Source organism: Prinia subflava, chromosome 5, assembly GCF_021018805.1.
Source record: "Prinia subflava isolate CZ2003 ecotype Zambia chromosome 5, Cam_Psub_1.2, whole genome shotgun sequence".
Taxonomy (NCBI): Eukaryota; Metazoa; Chordata; class Aves; order Passeriformes; family Cisticolidae; genus Prinia; species Prinia subflava.
Window position 1 is genome coordinate 21,513,926 of NC_086251.1, and position 24,146 is coordinate 21,538,071.

The 24,146-nt window shown below is 35.5% G+C and overlaps 1 protein-coding gene across 5 annotated transcripts in view; it reads right to left on the bottom strand.

Moving 5' to 3' along the window:
• LRRC4C (leucine rich repeat containing 4C) overlaps positions 1-24,146 on the bottom strand; it is a 476,199-nt gene that overhangs the window by 94,028 nt on the left and 358,025 nt on the right. For 4 of the 5 annotated variants that reach the window (XR_010080531.1, XM_063398336.1, XM_063398337.1 and 1 more), the window contains 2 exons: positions 3,724-3,811; positions 2,405-2,542 (listed from right to left, as the gene is read on the bottom strand). The gene's annotated coding sequence lies outside the window, so the exon portion shown is untranslated. Of the gene's footprint in view, positions 1-2,404; positions 2,543-3,723; positions 3,812-13,952; positions 13,975-24,146 lie in introns of those variants that run through there. The other variant, XM_063398338.1, reaches the window with a different exon arrangement.

A 24,146-nucleotide genomic window follows, 5' to 3' on the forward strand; every position in this document is an offset into this window, starting at 1 on the left:
TTGAGAAGATCTTTTTGGGTAAAATCACAGCACATGATTTGGCACGTGGATGTGTACATGACTCCTCAATAAACTCACCTCTTTATAATATCATAATAACTGTTTCTGGTAAAGACAGAAATGAATGGCAGGTTTTGTTGTTTACACTTGAAAGGAACCACATTCTCAAATTATCTGTATGTTTATTGCATGTTCCTTGTGCAGTTGGGTTAATAGGCCAAATTTAGAATTGTACATTTGTACAATTTTCATTTCCGTTTCTAGACTTTCTAGAATTTCTCCTCATGGAACTGAGTCACACATGGCCGAAGTTTCCGTTCCCCAAGCTGATCAAGAGGCATGCCTTGCTGCAGAGAGGCCTAGTGGCATCCTGGGCTGCACAGGCAAAGCACTGCCAGCAGGTCAAGGGAGGAGACCCTTCCCTGTGCCCAGCCCCAGAGAGGTCACACCTGGAGGGCTGTGTCCAGATCTGGGCTGCTCAGGACCAGAGGGACATGGACAGACTGGAGAGAGTCCAACAAAGCAGCATGAAGGCAACAGACTGGAGCATCTTTCCTGTGGGGGAAGGTTGGAAGAACTGAGACTGTTTAGCTGGAGAAGAGGAAGCTCAGGGGAATCTTACTGATGTCTACAAGTACATGGAGGGAGGGTGCAAAGAGAATGGAGCCTGTGGTGCCCCAGTGACTGAACCAGGGGCAGAGGGCACACACTGAAACACCAGAGGTTCCTCTGAATACCATAAACTATTTTGTACTATGACAGCGAGAGCACTGGCACAGGTTAGGTGGTCCAGGGAGGCTGGGGAGTCTTCTCCCCTTGGCAATATTCAAAACCATCTGGACATGGTCCCAGGCAATTTGCTCCAGGTGAATCTGCTTGAGCAGTGGGGATGGACTACATCACCTTAGAAGGTCCCTTTCACCCTCAAGTATTCTATGGCTCTGCAATTTAACAGTCCACAGAAGTATTTACACAAAAGGTAAATAAGAAACCTCATACTTAACGGGTAAAAATATTTTTTCTAAAGTGCTCTTGGTTTCTCTTATTTACAGTGGGCTTAGGAGAGTTATGTGCTTAGGATTCTACTCTGCACTAGCAGAGGGTCTCTTGTTTTCCTAAAATGAATGATGCTTTTAGGAAAACAAATATGAGAAAGAAAAACTACCTAACAGAAAAAAGGTAAACATTTCCTAATCCTCATTTTCTTATGCCACCAATTTCAGGTTTAGAATTCAAATTTAGAAGAATTCTATCCTTTTTAGGAGTGAGTGCTGTTAACATTTAGTTGTGGTGAATTCACTCTGTAGAGAGGAATAACTCCTTTGATTTCAATGGACCATCCCCAGATTAATGCAGGTGTAAATGAAAATAGAGCAGTCCTCATTTTATATCCATGCCCCATTTAATATGTATTTAGTTTTCTAAATCACACAATTATAAAATCATTGAGGTTGGAAAACGTCAGTAGAATGAAAAAGAAGGACCGTTTCTTTTAAACTGAATTTTTGAGAATGTAAAATTTAAGAGTACAGAAAACTAGACTTGGGCAGGAATGATCCATCTGTTTGAAAAAAGTTTCTTTATAGTGTGACAGTCTTTTTTTTTTTTCTCAGTGAATATTAAATAGCAAAAATATGATACTTTGACACAGAGATTACTGTATCAGACATCCAAATTTCTTCTCCTGTGGAGTTATTGTGACTGGAAAATACAATTTTCACATATTGAGAATTAAATCCAAACCACATATGCTTCAAAACTTTAATGAGAGATGACCTCGCAGCTGTATTTTCCTACCTTGTCCTAATGTTCAGCATATATTCAAAGTGAAATTCTGATACAGGGAAAATATTAACAATTTAACTTCTAAAACAAGGAAAAGGTAACATTCAAGATCTCTAAATTTTCATCATAAAAAGCATAATGGTTTACTTCAACCATGCAAAGAAAGTTACAGCTTTCAATAAAATGAGGAGGACAAGGAATATTGCACAGAGAGGGAAAATTGTCAAAATGGAGAAAATAAGAAAATTTCATGGCATAAATAACATTTCCAAAGGAGGTAACGTTCAAGGTCTCTTTTCAGTTACATATAAAATAAATTACTTCAACTAAGTATCTTTAGTATCTTCTATTCCGATGTCCACCAACAGGGGGGAATTGTCTTTTTATGAGAAAAAGATTTCACTTCATCCTCCTTTGTCAATATGAAAAAAACCCCTGAACTTTCATAGTGATTTTTTTTTTTTACTCCCTTCCTTTTTTTTTTCCTGTAAATTAATAATGGTTCGTCCTTGGCCACTAGTAAACAACATAAGCTTTTTTTCTTTTCATTCTAGATTTGTCTGAATTCAAATGTATTGAAATACTGCAATGCACATTATATAAGGATCTGGTTTCTTACCGTTGGTGCTTGTAGGACTGCTGCTAGTGACGTGGGCATCCAAAGTGTTATAGCCAGGGCTCACTGGAGTTGTATTTCCAGAGCCTTTGCATGATCTCAGGATGGACTATTTGATTCTCTGCTGGCCTGCCACTCTACCTGTGAAATGGAAATAATACTTACTGCATGGATGGACTCATTGTTCTTTGGGTTAGGGAGAGTAAGGGCTTCCAGCAGTGTCAGTGCACGACCTGACCCCATAACCACCACATGATGTTGGAAGGCAGGTTGGGAAATACGAGATAGCAAACAGGGTAAAAGCCCATCCCTCTAAATAATTACCATTCTTTTCTGTACCCTAGCAGTCAATACCTGAAATAATTTAAGATCCCTGAGCATGTTGTAATATAAATTTACCTTGACAGATGTTGACTTAAACTAGACAGATGAGAAGTCAGGGAACAATTTAGGACCTAGCAATGAAGGAAGGCAAGAAGCACTGCATTTATACTCACAAATGTTCTGAACTATGGGATAGGTTACTTCAAAAGTTACTCTGCAACCTTGAGCTCTCTGGTTTTTGTCATCAGGTGCTCAGCTCTCCCTTCTATCTGCACATGCACATTGAAACCCTACATTGTTTAAAGAGCATAAAGAACACCTAATCATATTTCAGTATCATCTTAGAGACACAGATGAAACCCTACAGGATAATGATAAGCCTCTCGAAATTCTTTTGGAATTTACTGGGTTACTGCCACTCCACAACAGACCAATAGTCTATCTAGTCCACTGTAGTGCAATTTCTAAAGAGAATAAAGAATATTCCATAACAGATTGTTCCATAACTTTCATTTCATAAAGCAGTATAATTGGAAGAATAGACAAGACCAATTTTCATTGGATTTGCACTTAAGCCCTGGAAATGTTACAAGTGAAAAAGGTAACTCTGTATTTTGGAGACAATGAGAGGAAATGGGTTTAATATGAATAAACATCTTTGTCCCCATCAGGGCAGGATCCTTTGAAAAGTCCTTAAAAAATCTGTGGCTGAGAACTTTTTTCATTCTTTATTGACCTCATGTTAGAAATCCTAATAAGAAATTGCTGTCAGTCACAACTGGTGAATGTGATGGCAAGAATAATGATTATTTAAAGTATATTTATTTTTATTTTTATAATTCCAATTATTATTTTATTTTATTATTAAATTATAATTTCTTTATTTATATATATAAATATATATATATAAATATATATATATATATATACAAGTTTTCCTACAAACTGTCTGAACTTCATTCCCAGGTGGAATGGTATAGTATTATATCAATACTCACCTTACCAAATCACATATGATATTCAAGGTCTAGGGAAGAGTATCTTGTTAAAGGGATTACTTCTGGTGATGAACAGGATAAAAAACACCTGTCAAGGGTGAAACATTGTTTTAAGAAGCTGCACATAATGATTGTAATAATTGTTTGAGTGTGGGGGGGGTGGAACCCCCAAAAAAACCCAAAAAACCCCCCACCAAAACAAACAAACAAACAACCCCCCCCAAACAACAACAACAACAACACAAGAGGTGGTGCACAGAAGCCTGTATTTTATCCAAAGTTGTACTAAATGCTTTTTGGTTTTTCAGACCTTCTATTTCTCTCTCCTGGCACTTTTGTCCTAGCTTAGATTGAGACTGCATTTCCTTTAAATTTTATTTGCATTACACTCCTTTCTGTATATAGGTGGAAGTACAAAATACATATTAAAAAAAAAAAACAAACTTGAATTTGAGAGATAAGGAGCACTATTGGCTTCAAAAATCAAAGTACTGATAGTCTTTGAACAGTAAGAAGGGCTAATAAGGAAATTAGGATAAGAGGTGAAGACAACTTTTCCAAAAGTTCTTCAAAACTTAATGGAAAATACATTTTTTACAAGTCAGTAGGTGAAACAATATGACCTTTCACTTAAATTGTTTCCAGTGGGCCTTATTTTCAAAAGCAGTGCAGCAATATTTGCTAAATCCAGCTCCAGTTAAAATGTGTTCTCCAAAGATGAGCCATCTACAATGAGTCATCACTTCTGGACAACGCATTTAATAACTCCATACATGCAGGCATGGATCTGGAAGCAGGAATTAACCATCTATAATCCTAAAGCACATACAGTACATTTTAATAACATTTCTTTCCTACAAGAGAAATTTAGAAGAAAATATTAGATTCAAAGAAAAATTCTAATGCAATCTCTCCCAAAACTAAAGCTGCAAAGCTCTTTCAACTTCATATTAAAACCTGTCCCAGGAAATATTATAATTAAAGACAAATTAGTTTGTTTTGCTTTACATAATGCTCCTGCCCTCAATTTTCTTATGAAAATAAAAAAAAAATAGAAATCTATCAATTGTAATTCATTGATATTAAAAGAAACAACAAATATATGGTTCCAAAGCGAACTTTTTACAGGATCTTTTTCCCTTAACATTTCTTCAAGAATCCACATAGCTACTGAAAATCAGAGAATTGTATGGAAATTGCTGTTTCTTTTCCTGCCTGACTACTGCAGATAGAAAAATCAAAGACTGATTTTTTTCTGCCCTTTTTAGAGATACATAATCTATGTACATAGATGTTTATCATGACAAATGGTAATGTTTACATGCTTTAATGTTTAAATGTAATTGGCATAGAGGTTTTATGGTCAGAGATTTAAGGAATACATATTTATATAAATGAACATTTTAAAAAATGTGTGACAAATAATTGACAAAATTTAGATATATATTCAAAAATAAACTAGATTTTAGATATTAGAAAGGATATACTTTTAGAGAGATTGATGCAGATTGGTCCTTGAATTCGATAGTTCAGGATTTTCTGCTTGTTTGTAGGCAGAGCAGCACTGGCACCGTTCCCATTAAATTAATGTGTTTAGGATCAGAAATTCTTATTGTTCATACAAGAATTTGCACTGGCTGAAATTCTTCAATTTAAAAATTTCTGAGCAACGTCAGAATATCACAAAACCTGACTTTATTCTACAAACAAAATCTCTAAGAGATATTTTAAAAGGTGCTTAAACGTGTGGATTTGGAAAATTTTGTGATTTACAGATTTTGTCTAAGTGCATTAATTAAGCTAACTCCCATATGTTTTCATCTTTAGAAGCCTTCCAGAAAAGAATCTTTTTTTTTTTGCTTGCTAACATAATGCTAAATGTTTAAGGTCCATATGTAACCTTGCAGGGGTAAGGATTATATCTTACAGGTAGTCAGCACCATCCAGGTCAGTTTAATCATACTGATATTGATGACTATCCCATTTTTTGCAAGAGTTTATTTCCATTCCTTATTTCTTTTGAACAGAAGAAAACGAGCAGCTTGTCACTATGGTATTAGGTGGGAGGCAGTGCATGGCAAGATATGAGTCAGTCATTAATCCTGCTGGTCAGTTAAAAAAATCCCAAAAATCTCAAAACAAACTACAACTTGTCATAATGACTGGGGCAATTCTAGCAGAGAGAATATGCATTAGGCAATTTATTCACAGATGGGAATTTATTTCCAGAATATGCTAACACTAAGACAGGGAAAACATTTGAGATACCTCTTCTGTACCTTACTGCAGGAAATTCCAAATACTTGCACCTTACACATTCCTACTTTAGCAAACTGTTTGATGTTTTCTCTGGGCTGTACCCAAGCCAATCCTTGGGATTTGATTCTCTAAGTTATTTAAGCAGGATATTTATAGGGCAAGCATGCTGATGAAGACCTGGTATGTTAAGCTCTAGAATGACAAGAATTTCTGCTTTGGTTAAATGAGAACAAGTATATAAATATATCTCAGCCCTTTGTCACAAAAGTGTGTGGGAGAGGCACATTAGGCAAGGTGCTAGAAGTGAGGGGAGCTCTAACTACTTGCAGCTATGACACATTATTATTCATTGCATGGCATGTCACTCAGACTGTCACAATGCACAGCAGTGCACATTATCAGTGCTGAGCAGCACCCAGAGGGGCTGCAGAGGCACAGGTCATTTGGGGAAAACACTCTGTAACTATCCAGGCAAAAGTTTGCTGCTCTTCGTGAAACGGAGCTGGCAACACAAGCAAGGGGATCATCAACTGGTTACCAACAACCAACAAAATTCACCCATTACCAAATGGAGACATAGCTGAAAGGGCTTTCTGAGGTGGAGCCAGAATTCTGTATGCAAAGTAGTCACTAAATATTATCCAACAAGGTATATCAGTCTTGGAGAAAGTGACCTGAATAAAGAACAGGTCAAATGCCCAAAAAGTTACATAGATATGAGTGTCAGCACAGTGCTTTGCACTGAGGAAAAAGGTTAATCAAGAGAAGGTAGAATCTGCAGAGTCAGAGAAAGCACAAATAGAAAAACCTAAAATCACCCAGGAAGAATGAAAAGATACATGTCAGCAAAGAAAGGAAATCAGATATAAGCATCAGGTTCAAACACATACACACAAAACAAATCAGTCAATTAGACAAGGCAGTCTGAATTTCTTGAATATGAAATTATCAAGTTATAGATATAAATAATCAAACTCAGTTTTTAAGTATTTCAAAATTAGCTTTTATGAACACAAATATATGGGGTTTTTTCTAAAAAAATTTGCTTCCTTGAGTATTTGTAGACAATGAAATCACAATGGGCAAATTGATTTTCCAGGCCCATCTTTAAAATGGTTGCACTATTGAGATAACTGCATTTTTTCTACTTCTTTCTGTTTTCTTTACAGCAGCACTCGCTGTTTAGGGATTTTGGTTTTGCTTGACTTTAAAGTCAGGCTTTAGCAGAAATTCAGAGAATCCTCAAACAGACTTACCAGGTCAGGAAGCATTAACACAGTGCCATCACAACCAGCCCTATGTGAGACTTTGAGGCAGCTGGTATCAGCACTTCCAAACCTTATCTGTACTTCACTCATGATATTTCTTAAAGAATACCTTTGATAATATGATAAAAATCGCATGGTAATCTTCCTTGTTAGACCATGAATCTGAGCAGCAATGACTGAGGTCCAGAGAATTTCCTAGGAAACTAGTAAGAGGAGGTAATTATCATGCCCCTCTATCAAGAATATTAATTTGTTAGTAACATTATAATATCTATTTATCTACCTATCTGTAAAACCCTGTAAACTTAATACCCTTCAATTAACAAAACATCCACACATTAAGTTGTATTGATGCAGGTCTTTTCATTGCAGGGTGTCTACAATCTGTGTATAGCAATAATCTTACAGACCCACAAAACGTACCACAAAACTTCTGGTAGGTGACTGGCAGCAGTACCACACAGAGAGTTCACATTAAGAGCAAGAATTGGGATTTGAGCTCAAGTTTGTTCAAAATTTTAGTAGGCAAAAGACAAGAATGTCACCATCATTTTTGATCACTATTCAAGAGACACTGATGTCAAAGGACCTGAACAAAACTTTCTAACTTGATCAGGAATTTAATGGTCTAAGCAGTACAAAGCATGTTCCTCACTCTGTGAATTCCATCATTTCCTAACTCACTGAACAATTTGAGATCAACAGTAAGCAAGCAATTTAGAGCAACATGGCTGAGGGCAAAGGTGATATGGGAAGGTCAGGATGAATATAAAAGTGAAAAATAGAAAGGATTGATGTATTCATATCTTTATTAAAGAGTCAAATTCTTTCAATAAGCACTGCACCATGTATAATTAATTTTTCATAGGATTCAGAATTGTTATCTGACAACTTCTAGCAAAATTTGTTATAAAAACCATCTAATCTTTACATTTTTTATGGAACAGCCAAGCAAGTTAATGACAAATAAAAAAGAGAAGAAATACACTTTTGCAATATGTGATGCTCTTTCTAGAACATTCTTTTTTTGCTGTTGTTGTTGTTGTTTTGTTTTCTTGGGGGGATATTTTGGTTTTTGTTGGGTTTTTTTTTTCAATAGTATTTACAAGGGACAAATTAAATTACAGAGACATAATTTTGGAAGAGAACGGGTCATCCAGTCCATTGTTCTGCTCAAAATATATTGGATTAGAGCAAGTATCTCAAGGCACATCCAGCAGAGACATACAACACCTACAAGAGCCCACAATCTCTCTGGCATATCTTACCTGTTTTTTAACCACCCCAGAGTTTCAGGGTTTTCCCCCTATTATTAATATCAAAACTGGGAGCTACAGTGAGAGAAGACCTGCCTAGGAATGTTGCCCATGCTGTCCTGGGAGCTGAATTCCCCATTGCAATGCTGGTAATCAATGTCTATTGAATGGGAACCTGCTACACGATATCAGGGGAATGAACAGCACCCGCTACGCTAATCTGTGCACTAGAAATGTTTCACAAGGAACAACATATTATACTTTTCAATCTAGAGGGAAAATATTGAAAAGGCAACATTAAAACCGGAACAGCGGGATCACGGAATCAAGAATGAAGAGAGAACATCTGTGTCTCCAGTACCTCAACAGGTTTATTAGCTAAAGAAGTGATGATCTTTATGCAAAATTGTCAACAGGACATTGTGGGACATCTGGTTCTATTCTCTGAGTTTTACTGATAACTTGTTGTTCCATGCAATACTCTGGTGTCCTGGACATACTCACTGTTGAAAATCAAATTAGAAGGAATTATCCAACACAAAAATGTTCATCTTAAATCCCAGTCTTTCAAATACACAAAATATAACTGGTACAGTGTAACTTTTACCCAAATCTGTCAGAAGCAGCTGTATTTTCCATTTCAAATTACACTGGATGATTCCAGATGAAACTGGCCTACTTTAGCCTTCATAAACTTATACTGTTATTAGATCTGGCATATTTTTCTGAATTACTGGAAGTCACACGAAAAAGACATTTTAAGAAAGATAAAATGTGGCAAGACTTGAAATCTTGATAAAAAGAATATAAAGGTTTTTCTAATACACTGATATGTAAGCTTAAAGTAAGATATTTAATCAAAGTAAAATGATATAAAATACGAGATTCAGTCACAGGTAATTTTAGGATATGAATATACTAAGAAAAAGATTTACTGAGGTTATAAAAGGATCCTGCTGTTGAGTGACAATTGGAAAAAACTGAGAATGCATAAGATAGTCTGTGGTCAAACATGGTGCATATGCATTTAAATGGGAGGCCAAATGTGTACCAAGGATTTATTATCATATATTTCTAATGATTACCAACCAGTTCTTACTGGACCTGCTCAAGCAAGTATACACTTGACTTTGTGTCATTGAATTTGTGTCAGAATTACCTTCACAAGAAAAGCTGAATTGCAGGGCCAGAGGCTGGACTTCAATGACTCCTGTAGGTCCCTTCTAACTCAGAATATTCTGATTCTATATTATTTATTCACCTGTATAAAATGACTGTCAGCTATTCTTGTTTTATGCATACATATATATGTGTGTATCCATACACTTACTTTGTCTTTTCCATACAAGCAGAGTAAAAAAAAAAAATTGTGTGCAAATATAGCTGTAGATATCAACCTAGAGAAAATAACTTGGAGATGCTGATAAAATTTAACAGGTATCATATGAGGATAGAGAAAACTAAATTATCAGAAGACATGAAAATTCAACTAAGAATCAGCATATAAATTGAGGTATTTCCTGACAACTGTCATTTTTATGCCAAAGTTCAGACAAGCAGTGGAGATGTCTCACGCTGACAGTCCCTCTCTGCTGCCTGCCAGCACTATCAAAGCATCAAGGCCTCGAAACAAAACCAACTGATTAAAAAACTAGGGCAAAATGAGACCAGATTGTTTCCTCATTATCTCATTACATGTTTACTCCGTACAGGTTTCAATAAAGGTAAGATTGATGAAGCAGAATGTCCTTCTGGCTTTGCATACCTTTCTTCCACGTGTGAGACATGACCACAGACCTGTGAAAGACTATCTGGGAGAGTGCAGAGAGATATTTTGACCTATGCCTATTGGGTTGCACATGAATTACACTAAATTGATTATTTAAAGAGTTATGATGCGTTGTCAACAAGTCTTAAAATATCTGTTAGTAATAACAAAAAAAAATAATATGAAGTCTTAAAAAAAAGCAAGAGTGATTTCTAATTTTTATTCCTCAAAAATAAAAAATTATAACTGTAAAAGACAGTCCCGTACCTCCTCCAGAACACAGCTGGTAGGAGAAAATAATCAAGACTAACTTGCACACTTATTACTATAAATCGTTCTTGGCACCTCTACGAGTGCAAAAATGGAGCTTAATTTACAGCAACAGAAGAAAACTAGAAGAGTAGGGGGAAAAAACTTACTAGCTTTAATATGTAACCACAACTTTATTCAAACTGCACAGTAACCTTGATTGTGATTATAGTTCCAAAATGTTCAAGTCACCTAACAGAAAAAAATGAACTTGCATGTTCCCCATTCCAGGTAAATTCAGCAATATATGAGTCAACACTTGATTTTCTGCTTGCCCTCAATAACCACTCTAATAATACTCAAATCTGTCACTTTATAAAGTCACTTCACAGGAAAAAGTGTTGCACACAGACTTTTCCAAACATTTGTATTTGTATGACCTTAAATTATCAAGCACATATTTTGTGTCTGCATTTTCCAGACTCATGCAAATCAATTCATCCTTGAATAATTCTCAAGGTACTAGAAAGGTACAAGACAAAATGAAAAAATTCTAGTGCCACTTGAATTTCCTACAAATAGCCACCTTGCCATTAGAATTGGAGTCAAACCTCTGATTTGCACACATGGACTTGTTGGGTGTGCCATGCTTTAATGGTCTGTGTGAAATAAGTACCAAGGGGGAAAAAAATCAAATAATTTCCCTTAGCAAAAAAATTTAGAATATTTATCTCAGAGTGGTTTTGTGATATTCTTGCACTTACTTCTCATGGACTGACTCCCACATAACCATAAACAGTTTTTTTGTCTCTTGAAAGTCATTGTCATTATTTTAAGCCACCAGTTAAATGAATTTATTTTATTAGAGTTTCTGTTTGAGGAAAACAACTAATTCCTGCAATCTATGGGTAAATCACTGCTGGTTTGTATTCTGAAAGTCTGAAGAGAGGCTGCAAATAGCAGAAATATATTAAGAATATTTTCAAGTGAGAGTGGTAGTATAAACCAGTCTGTTTGCCATTTCAAAACTAAGAACAGATTTGTACTTTGAATACCAGTACAAAAGACACACAGAAATTTAGAAATAAAGTAATTTTAGTACGTTTGAGTGTAAAAAAAACCCCTTTACTTTGTATCTAGAAGCCATCCATCCCATTTTATATTTAGAAAATTATTTCCTTTAAGCAGATAGTGTTTTTACTGCTCTACCTTCTCTCACAAGGTAGACATCCTTTTTAAAAAGCACTCTACCTTTTCCAGGAAGAATTTAGTAATAGATATTCTACTACCTAATGGTCCAATATTTCAAGGTCTATATTAGAATGAGATTTCCAATAACAACCATGGAAAAGTGTGTTCCAGTATAAACCCATATCCAACAGAAACCATATCCTGTATTAACCAAGGTATCCTGCCCACATTCAGCATGGATTGCCCCTATTTGCAACATCTTTTCACGTGCTGAAAACTTTTATTGTTTCCCCAATTCCATATCTCATTCCTTTCTTTTCAATGTCACTTGTTTCAGTTCTTTCTGAAATGCCAGCTTTTTAGACCTTCTTTCTCCTCATTGCCAAATATGTAATAGCTACTTTTTGAAGCTGAATTTCAAATTTCCTTAAAGCCCTCAGAAATCCAAAGCAGAAAAACTGCACAAAAGATCAAACACCGTGCCTTTTGTTCTGGAATTATTTTTTCAAAATTGGTTTTAATAGAAAGAAAATGAAAGAAAATTTTATTTTATTTTGACACCAGTATACTTTTTCTTTTTGATTCTGAATTTAAAAGGATTACCTGGAAGATAATAACACACGCATGCATTCATAGTTTTTGTCTTTGAAAATGAAGAAGTTTTACTCAAAGGTCAAAATGCCTTAAATAACCTCAAAATCCTAATTATTAACAAATACACAATCTGCCCTTAGGAAATAACTTGTTCAAAAAAATTGTTTTGCCAAGATTGCCATGTACTCATTTAAAAACTACTTGTGAAAATGTCAATCAGTTTATAAGTGTTTTGTCCATATCGTCACGTACTTCTGGGATATTTTCTACAACATATTCTGTATTGCTTTGTGAGATTCAGTGTTGACTCCCAAGTGATTCTAGTAACATAGCTATTATTTTGTTATGCAAATGGTTCTGTCTGTATTTAATACAATGATTTTTCATCCAGTTTTCGTTTGTTTTCCACTAATTTTTTCCATCTGAAGCTTCTCTATTAAACACAGTACTATGTATCAGAAGGATAAAAGACCACATACCACCACTTTGATCACACTTGCTTAAATTCACATCTGAACTATGCATTCCAGATACTCATATTTCTAGACATTTGTAACTTAGATCAGCAATTTAGGACAGAGAGAAAAAACCCCAATCAATATAATAGCAAGAAAATGAAGATGGAAAAAGGTCACTGTATGTGACTCAGAGTGATGATTTTCAACTGTTCATTCTGCATTTGAAGTGAGACAAAGTTGATGCATAACACGGTACAAACAACCATCACGTACAACAATGTCTCTGTCATTCCCATGAAAATGCCTGTGTGGGTTCTATTAGGACAGAAAAACTACCCTCTGAAAATATCTTTAACTGTAAGAGCATTAGTGCTGAGTATCATCCTACAGTGCTTCTCCAGCACTTACAAAAGATGACTTTTAAATCTTAAATAGAATGAAGACCACATACTCTCTGTAACTGAATTTTAATGACTAAAATGTCTGTGGAGAGAAAGTGAAAAATAAAAATACTGCTACCCCACTTATCACATCATCATGATCATAAAACTTGAAAAACTGAGTGTTTCATTTAGGCCATATTATCTGAATAGCCATATATAGAAAACTTATATGTCACATTCATTTGCCATCACACTGACACTGACATTATCAGTGAGGAAAGCCACATCTCCACTTACACAAGATTGAACTCTAATCTGTTTTCCATTTTGTAGATTTCTTTTAAGAACAAATTAATGAAAATGAGTGTATTCTTGTAAACTTAATCATTCTAGGCTGTTCTGGGAAGGTACAAAATGCGTGCTTGCTGAGTGCTTGACATGAGAAGGAAGCAAGGACTGCTTCCCAAAGAAAAAGCACAGAGGAAAAGAATTCTGAATATCTTATGTTCTATGCAATTCTCAAACTCATTAGTTTTTAAACAGTAACTTTTGGTACCTACAATCCTAACTAATAAATTAATTGCAAAATGACTGAGTTCGTCTCAGTGACTTTTTGAATAATATTTCCAACTAGTACTTAAAATTTTGTAAATGGCAACTCATAAGTCAAAGGTCAATCAAGGTCTTGAGAGCTGTGGTGTTCAAAAATACCCCCCAACTTTGCATCCAAGGCTTGCACTTGGAAACCCTTCAGTGTCCTACTAAATCCCAGATTTCTTGAACTGCTCAAATGCATCACTTACCCTTGTTCAGATGCAGTCTCTTCTGCTGATGGACTTTCAGCTGTAAATAAATTAAGGATTTCTGTTTCTTCAGGTAATGCAGTAAAGTTAACATGACAGAGGCTTTTTAACTAAGAAGGAAAGTTTTTCTTCTTCTATTAGAAACATTATTCTAAATTTTACATTCTATTGCATTTTATATACGATTAAACTAATTCACTGCAGAGATTTAATACTGTGTGAGTCATACCTAATTGCAAATGTACACTTACTTTTGGAAGATCTAGTCCAAACAGAGACACTTATGTTCATGGCAGCTCTGTTTCATATTGAAAAAGATTCTTAGGGAAAATATTCACATTAGCTGCATTTCCACACCAAAAATAACCCACAAAACACCAATAAACCCACGCATCAGCTCAAAAAAAAAAAAAAATTAAAAAAAAAAAACAAAAAACAAAAACCAAACCAAACAACAACAACAAAAAAAAAAAAACACAAAAAACACACTCCAAACAAAAAAGCCCAAAAAACCAAACCAAACAATCCTTAGGAGTATAACTAATAATCTCAGTGAAAAGCACTTAGATTCTGAAGTTCTAAAAAAGTTTACTTGAGAATTTTCTAATTCTCTAGTTTTAGGATGATTTTCTTTTTCTTTAATTTGAACACCAGAGTAATGAAGACAACTCTCTGCTATGTGCTAGAGACAGCTGCATGCTGAACACAGGTTGTATTTTAGTAACCACACAATACTCCTATTATCCAAGATCCCAATTCATAGGGTATATACAGTACAACATACAGTGGAAACCTATCAGAGGGCCCAGCAACCATTTACAAACCACTTAACTTTTACTTGAGGATTTAAATAGCCCATGGCTCGTGTGAAACTTTGCACAGTGATAACTTCACCCGCTAGGATAAAGCAGACCTCCTATAGGTAAGTTAGTAGCAAGCTATACGCAGAATAATTCCTATATCTGAGTGATATGCACATCAACCAACTAATTATAGTCTAGTGCTTAGTGACCACACCTCGAACATCTCATCAGGCAAGGGATGTTTATGTCTTTGGGAATCACCTCTCTCAAGTTCCACATCAGTCAGGTCCTAATCACGTAACTTTCAGGACATTTCTCTGACCTTGCACACACATTGCTGCTTATCATAAGTATTGTGTTTCAACTTCCCTGTAGTATAAAATAAGAACCATGAACAAATACCAACTAAATCTCACTATGGAACCGTTATCTCCACACAGCCTGCAGCATTACAACTAAGTCAGAAAGACATATTTACTGTCTTAACATGCAGTAATTTCACTCTTCAACCCCTTAAAAACCACCCCTAAGTAGACAAAACAACCACTGATAAGCTTGGGGGGGCAAAAAAATCAACTTGTTAATAAAATTTTATTATTTTAAATTAATCTATAAACTTGAGGCATTTTCATTTTCTTCTTCAATTAAGAATTATGTTCCATAACATGAAGAGAATAATTTTTAAAGCAGTACTGCTTATGAAAATAATAGACTTGAAATTTCATTTTTTAAGAAGAGTTTGAAGCAATTTCACTATGAAAATGCTAAAATATTCCAGAGAATCTAAATACTGATTTGACAAATCCAGTCACCTCCATGAACATCTACCTGAAACATCTTATGTCCACTAAAGTTTCTTTAGTGAATTATACTCACATGCTTTCTACTTAATTAATTAGCTGATGGATAGCAGAAAAACCAGCAAATAGCAGTGGAAGAGATTCAAGAAATTTCTACATTTTCAAAGGCAAAAAAAAAAAGGCATCAAATTCTGGCAAAAGCTGTAATGAAACATAGCATCGAGACACAGATTAAAAGTGAAAGATATTTTTTCTATTCAATACTGAAAGAAAAAATAAGTCAGTATTAAAACTCAATTCTTGTTGCTGCATCAGCATGCATAAGAGTGAACATTACTCATTCATCATTAAAGTACGGACAGACAGAGCATCATGAAGTGATTTTGTTAAACTTTTTGAAATCTATCTCAGCAAGCATTAATAGTAACTACTAGGCATATTTACTTGGGATCATTGGGTCACAAAGGACATGATAAACATAGTGACACGTGCTTGGCATGACTGAGAAATGAGTTTTGGCCTGGCTGAGGTCTCCCATATGTGTCGTGTAAGCCCAGCTAATGAGGCAGGACAATCATTAAACTTAGACGAATTAATATGACATGAATAGGAGAATCCACAGATGCAGTGACAGAGACGAAAGTAGGTCACATTCTCACAATTTAAATAGAAACAGTCTAGACAGCATTAGCATGAGCCTCGTAAGACTTGTACTGAAACCCTCAGCACAAATCTGTAACATTTATTATGGCTGACAATAAATAGAAGAATAAAACAACAAAAAAATCACAGATATACATAAAATGAGAAAAAAGAAAAGCTGCTTCAGCTTTAGCTGGCATTCAGTGGATTAAAAATGTTTACAGCATTTCCAATAAATAAGATTAAAAAAATATATTTTGAGGTAATTTCTCTTCAAATGCTGGTGACTGTAACAAAAAAAAATATACATCTCCCTGTTACTTTACGAGAGTATTGAAAAGGCTTGTTTTCTCTAAAGCTCTTGGCAGAACACACAATTTAAAAAAAGAAAAAGCCTCAAATAGCCCACCAAAAAAGCTGTTGTATAAAGGAGTAAGAGTTCATTCTTTCCCTTCAGCTTTATTCTTTGCTCATTTTAAGAGGACAGAATGGTAATGTGGACATATGAAGCAGCAATAACATGATGAAGACAAACCAACTGAATGCCTAACATCATAAACTGAGATAGGAAAAATGTTCTCTATTTAAATAAGTGGAAGAATAATGTTTACACAAAGAGAACAACTCTTGATTACCATTCAACACTTATATAATATGTGGTCTGACCAGTTCCCAGGTGAAGGTTCTATTCATCTTTTTTGTATCACAGAAAGTTTTTCTGTGTTGCGCACATCCCCCTACCATGAAATGGAATGACACAACAACCAAATGATTTTGCAAGCATGGATATTTTGTAATGTGTTGTAACAAGAGGATATTTTTGCAATAATAAACAGGTTATCTTCTTTACTGCCTGCTTGATCTGTGTCCCAGTAGCATAAGTACTTGCTAACAAAAAATGCTTTTCAAATTGCATTACCTTCTACAAGAGAAGGTGTTAAGCTTCATTGCGTGGTCACTTTCCATTTTGGACAGTTATATACCACCAAAAACCTGTACTAGGTTACCCCATTTTTTTTCTCACACCAACATTATTTATAAAAAAAATAAGATAGAGTAATGGTTAATATTCACATTTTTTAGCATTTGTCATTGATTTATATATATATTCAAGAAACATAAGCCTGTGTACTTTGTCTATATTCGGTGAGTACAGAAGTACCACAGGACTTAAATCTTTAGTATAGAAGCAAAAGAATATATTGAAATCATACACCTTTGTGCAATTTAATCTGAAGCCACACATATTTCAAATATGTTTTAAGCAAACCCACATTTTATATATATGAAAAGGTATTCATTTAGTCACCAATTAAGTTCTATAGTTGTTTTAAGCATAGAATAGATATATTTTCCCTGTCATTCCCAAACAAACAGTTATGCTGTTTTCAAAGAGGTAGAAGCCCCTTTGTAACAGTTAAGAAAACAAAAGTTAATCTAAAATGGCAAAAGGAAATATTTCAGTCTAGAAACAAGGTAAATATTTCTGCTTTAACGTTTGTTTTTTTCTTTGAACTACCACTAGAAAGGTAATAGTAATAATAGATATTGCCTGGTTTTTTTTCCAATGTTCATATTGTTTTTTATTAGAAATCTATTCAGTGTATTTAGCCAAGTACATGTATATACACCAGCTTCTCATTACTGCTTTTAACTATCCTTTCAAGACACATGCATAGTTTTGGTTTTCACAACTGCAAGTGTTGAAGCAGCAAGACTCAAGTGTGAAAAAAAAAAAAAAAAAAGACACCATAAATCTTGTGTCTTGAAGATCTCAAGATGCAACACAGAAATAAGAGATGCCCTCAAACCCTCCCTGGGCTCAGGAGAGCCCAAAAATTACTTGGAGAGTTCTGAGAAGTAGACTGACTTTATTGCACACATCAATATCAAATGTTATGCAGGTTGAAAGGCATCTGTCTTGGACATATCTTTATATGATTCTTAGTCATGGGTTTAACCCAAGATTCTCTCAGGGAGATTAAACAGCTTAACAGCCAGATGCTGAGAGCAGTATTTGGCATACGAAGAGCTGATAAAGTTACTGACTCTGAAGTGAACAGAAGAGACTGCAAATGTTCCCAGTCCTTACAACGAAAACAGCAGAATGTATAGGTAAAAACTTTTAGCTGAGTAGTGCGTGGCTTACAGCAGAAATAAATACCAACTGGTACATGGACATTTAGACTATATGGCTTATTTTGATATCCAGCTGTTCCACTTCCATTTATTCCAAGTTACACCAAGAGAAGACAGGAAAGTAGACTTCTGCATTTAGGAAGAATTGTTACTTCTTGCTCCTAAAGTGCTGAGAGCTCTCTAGACAGGCCAAAAACAACGCTTTCCAATTTTACTGAAAAGTGTTCAAAGTATATTGGAAGTTGAACTGTCTAGTCTCACAGACTGCCTTGACTCAAGCAGCACCATAAGGATGGCCCAAGTTGTTACTGGTGTCAAATTTTTAATTATAACATTTAATACTCTATTTTTATAAAATTAAAATACTCTATCTTTATGAATTCTAATGAATATTCTATTGTAATGAATAATAACGCCTCAGCCTTCCATACATCCACGGTCAGTGGCTGTATGATATAAACAGAGAAACTGTTTCTCAGACACTGCTACATTAACTTTGCAGATAACATAAAAACATTTTGATTTTCATTGCAAAGTAACTTTCTGGATGTATCTTTGCTATGGATAAGTGACATAAATAATGTCTTGATTTCCTTCATCAAAATATACTTCATTTTGTACGCAACAGTGTAGCCTGGAAAAATAAATCCTTCTTCATTTTCAGGAGCAGAAAATTTCAGCAAAACAAGACCAGCCCTATTTCAAAATTTCAAAAGTCCGCATTTGAAAAACCTCACCTGTAGTATTTGATAAATACTGCTGATTATTCTCAGTTCATCAGTGCAGAATTTAATTAAGAACAAATCCAGAAAAATTATTTCTGGAACACTCCCAATACCTTTTACAAGATTTCAGGGAGCTGAAAGCTACTTGCAAAGATCTTTATGGCATTCTACTATTTTCTTTGAAGTCACCTGCAGCAAATAGGACAGCAGTCACTTTTCCCCTCAGAATCACACCTCCACAAATACTTTTTTTCCCAAGCAAGTTACAGTAGGGACTGGCAGGCCAACAATTGTGTTTTCATAGATGAGGATATATTATAGGCACTGCTGTAGTGACAAAACCATAGAAAACCCTCTACTATAAAGCCAGTGGGAGGAAACACTCCATCTATCTCAGCCAGAAGACAGCAGTCTTTATTGTCTATATTAAATAGATTAGCATGTTTTTCTTACCTCTCAAGGAAAAAGATGCCAATGTCATAGGCCACATCAAGTTTAGAGCACTGGCCAGCATTTTTTTGCAGCGAGACACAGGTTGTGACGCTCACAGAGAAAAAGGTTATGGTTCAACTCCTAGAAGCAATCCCTCTGAAGACCTCTTAGGGTTTTACTGAACGGCAGAAGATTTTGCTGTCCCTGTCTGCTAGACTTGTGCTGCAGATAGACAGCAGGATTTCAGCATACAGTTTGCCTCTTTCTATCAGCTAAATTCTATTAAAAGTGCCTATGGCACTCCTCTGCTAGGAAACATTTAGCACTGTCACAGACACTCATTCCGAGAAGCCATTTCAAGGCACCAGAGTGCTTTTTAAAACCTCTGCTCTGCATGCATGAGCACCAGAGTCTGCAAGTACCTGCACACAGACGCTATCAGAAAAAACTACATTGACCTCCATACACTGACCTAGAGGTGACAACAGAAGTGAAACCACGCCCTCAGTTATTTTGGCTACAGTTCCTTTCTGTTGAGAGGGCACTTCTGGCCATGTTCATATTTTATACAAGACACTTTTCCCCCTAAGTTTGGGGTTTTTTTCCTATCTATACACTACAGTACCTCATAAGAGAAGGAAGCAGTCATATGTTCTACTCTGACCGTAACATCTTTCATGAACATACAATTACAACCTATCAGACATGCTATTTCAATTCCAAAGAGTCATCTTGTCACCTCTTCTACTGACATACAAGCAAATCCATGGTCATACCAAAGCAAACAAAATCAATGGATTTTGTGAGACAGCAAAGACCTCCAAACACTGCAGCAGTGCCATTCTGCTTGCCCCCATATCTCCATTACTTACTCAGAAGGAAAACAGGATTTTTAGGTCACCTACATATTCCCCAAACAAGTGAATTGCAAGTTTTCTGAGTCAGGGCAAAGCAATGAGACTAAAAGTTTGAAATTTATGTGAAGATCCAATATTTACCCTTAGCAAAAAAAAAAAAAAGTATGTATGTATAAGTATATATATGTATGCATGCATGTAAACCACATGAGATTAATGAATAATGAGATTAATACATAATGAGATTCCAATGAGATATAAATTATCTTTTGCCAAATATTATTGTCATTAGCCCATATGACTTTTATATGAAAATAATTTCTTCAATTTCTTCCCTAATTTGAATATAAACAATATCTTTCCAGTAGGTCCAGTAAGGGGTTATTTGTTAGAGCTCCCTATTGAGATGATAGTAGTAAAACTGCAAGTCTGGTGTGTATGTGGAAGCTTTACAAGATTTATGCATATTGTACCTTTATTTCCACTCAGAAAACTTCACAGGGACTAAAGGCTCTTCATCTTTCTCACACTGAAGTTATTAATTTAATTGGCAACAGAAGCTCCAATTTAGTCTTTAATTAAAGGCAGAGGAAAACCAAAAAAACTACAATAAACATTTCCTCGCTCAAAACTTAAACAAGAAGTAAAGCCAGAGTGGGGACTGAACAGTAGATGTGAAATATAAACATTCATTTAGTTAACCCATTTGAAGGTGTTTTCCTTGTTACATTCACAACCACAAGTCAGGTTGGAAGTTAAATTACTACCTGCTGGTGACTGTTTAGTAATTTACATCAAAATAGGTGGAGATTTCAACTTCATGATTTCCAAATTGTTTTGAGAGGTGTCTGCTATTTAGACAATTCAGCAAAGGAGCCAGTGACAGGGATTCCTTCTGACTCAGTTGTTTGAGTAGAGAAGGAAGTTTTCTTTAGTTTGTAGTTTTCCACTCCAGTAGGTTTTAAAATATCTACCATGATTCAGATAAAGAAAGAGGACATAGAAAAGAACAATAATGCAAGATGCAGAAATGGATGGAAACACTGAGACTGTTGAAAGGGAAAACAGTGGTGCATAAACCCCTTTTTCTTGTCATTCTTTTTCTTTCAAGAAGAATGCTTTTATGATTGGAGCAGAATTTAATAAAGTTGTAATAGAAAACCCTGACCAATATTCAAATAGCACACTGAAAATCTTGCAGAATTACTCTGACAATCAGACAAGCATCCTCCAACTATTTTTCTGTAATGGCTAGCTCCACAATTCATATTTAAATGTACGATTGAGAGGATTAAGAAGATAAATGCAGTTTCAGACTATGAGAGCATTCCGGTCAATAGATTCATTTTATTTAGAAGAAAAATTTGCTCCCAGGTGAAAAATGTTTATATCTTGCAGTAGTTTAAAGTGAATTACATTATATCTTGGAAAAACAAACAAACAAAAAAACCCCTATTCCCCCCAAACCCCAAACAAACTACAACAACCAAAAAAACCCACAAACACTGGTAACAAAGGAAGTTTATTAGGTAGAGACAAGTTTTAAAAGACAACCTACTTTTGGCAGTGTTACTAATTAGTCTATCCTTACACAACCTTAAAAGCAGGATGTTCAAGTAAATGAAAGCTACAGTATTTACAAGTTTAAGAGGAATCCCAGCAGTCCTCCATCCTTTCATGTGCAATCACTGCTTGTGGAAGTAACTATTGAAGGCTGTGGCTATGCTGAAGGCACCTGGCTGTGTTCCTAACTGCACTCAGATGAAATGAGGCAGAGACAAGAATTACTGAAAGTGAAATATCTACTATGTTCTTCCCGAGCATTATTCTGGTTTGTCTCATAAATCAAAGCTTAAAAGCTTCTCTGATTTTGCAGTGGTTGCCAATAGAAACTATTAGCCACTCATACCAGGTGGGAGGCCAATATGTAATAGGATGTAACCAAGAATACTATTTTCCTAGAAATAACCTGACATCTAGAAGAGAAAAAATAATTTCTTCCTGCTCCAAACACTCCTTATATTGTAACCGCATGAAATAAGGATGGGGGCAAACTTTTAAACCCAGGGCCTGAGAGATCCAGTATTCCTGTCTCACTCCAATATGCAGGAGGCTCACACTGAGCTGCAGTGGTTTGCAGTGACAGTACAAACGCCCGCTCCCGTGTCCAGGGAATGCGGGCCTGAAGAAAACAGGAATCAGTTAACTCATTGCAATCAATCCCTCTGTGCTCCCCACTCAGCTCCTGAACGCTGCCAGCTGCAGAGCTGAGACAGTCCTGCTGTTCAGGCTTCCACAACTGCCTGACCTTTCCTCTAAGCATATGAGCCTACAGCAGATCCAGCCCCAGCAGTCCTCCGGGGCCATGGACTTCGCTGAGCTTTATCCGACAATCACTGCTCTGAGCCCCAGGCAAATCCTTCAGTGCTGCTCTTCTTATCACAAAGTAATTACCTGGCCTTTCTTATGGCTGGTTTGAATTCATGGTTTGAACTCACTGAAAAGGTTACGGAGTCAAAAAATAAAATTAGAACTCCTTTTCAGTCAGTTTTCCTGACTTCATACCAGATGGAGTCTCAACTTGAGAAGTCTGACAGGCAACTTGACTATCAAATGGTCAACTGATCCCCTTCACGTTTGCCAAAACGTTTAGGGATAAAAAACAGAAGCATTCTCTATTGACATTAAAATACATAGACTAGAGACAGATTTCTGAAATAACACAGTAAACCACTCTGGAGTGGGAGGATTTTTTGCATAAGAATTACAGACTTTCTCTCTAAGCACAGTGACTGTTGTCTACGAACGTTAAACAGTTTCATGCAGAGTTTTAGTCAGGGCAAGTACTTTGTGAAACAGGAAAGAAGACACTTCTCTGAGTGGTGGATGTATTTGCTTTCCAAAAGACAGTATTTGATTAATTAGCTAGAGAAGCATGGACTAAGTCCTGGAATATTTGTATGTTATGCTTTTTCTTGTTCCAAGCACACTTTTGTTAATAGCAAGCTGGACAAACACTGAAATCTGTGACATTTGCACATCACAACTGGATTAATTTCAAATAGGTTCATATTCCTGGACTACCTGACTTTAATAATTTGAGATGCTGCCATACCCAATACAGATCCAATAGGATCCTTCATCGGTCTGTCATTGAGGGCCATCCTGCCCTCACCTTCCTTCTCACTAGACTAGAAGATTAGAAAGAAGACATACGAAGCTATTTACTGCCAATAATCTTTTGGTTAAATATATTGCAAATCTCTAACATTCCCAGATAACACAATGTAAACCTACATAGTAAAGCAAATACCACATTGGATGCACTGATATTTATCCCATTTCAAATTAAACGGATTTAAATTTAAAAATCAATGGCAATCCTCCCTGCCCATCTGTTATATATATCTCAAATTCTAAGATGTGAAAGAAGATCAACATTTCACATTTTGTTCGTAGGCAAAAGCCCCCCTTCACATTACTTGTGAAGGACCTTTTCTGAAAATATTATTTTAGTTAAAGTTATAGAAATTCCTATTAGAGGATGAAGAAAATATGCAACTAACTAAAGCAATACTGTACATTTCATCTCCACGCATATAGTTTTTGTATCAAGTATTAGTTAAAAATATTACTTACAAGGTATTTTAATTTCCATTTTTCATAATGGGCTCTATGTTATCTTAATACTCTGATTAAGATTTAAACTGTGTAACAACACTTTTTATATTCACAACTGAAGGAAGCAGATTTACTTCTGAAAACAAAACCCCTCAAGAACAAAACATTTAAACAT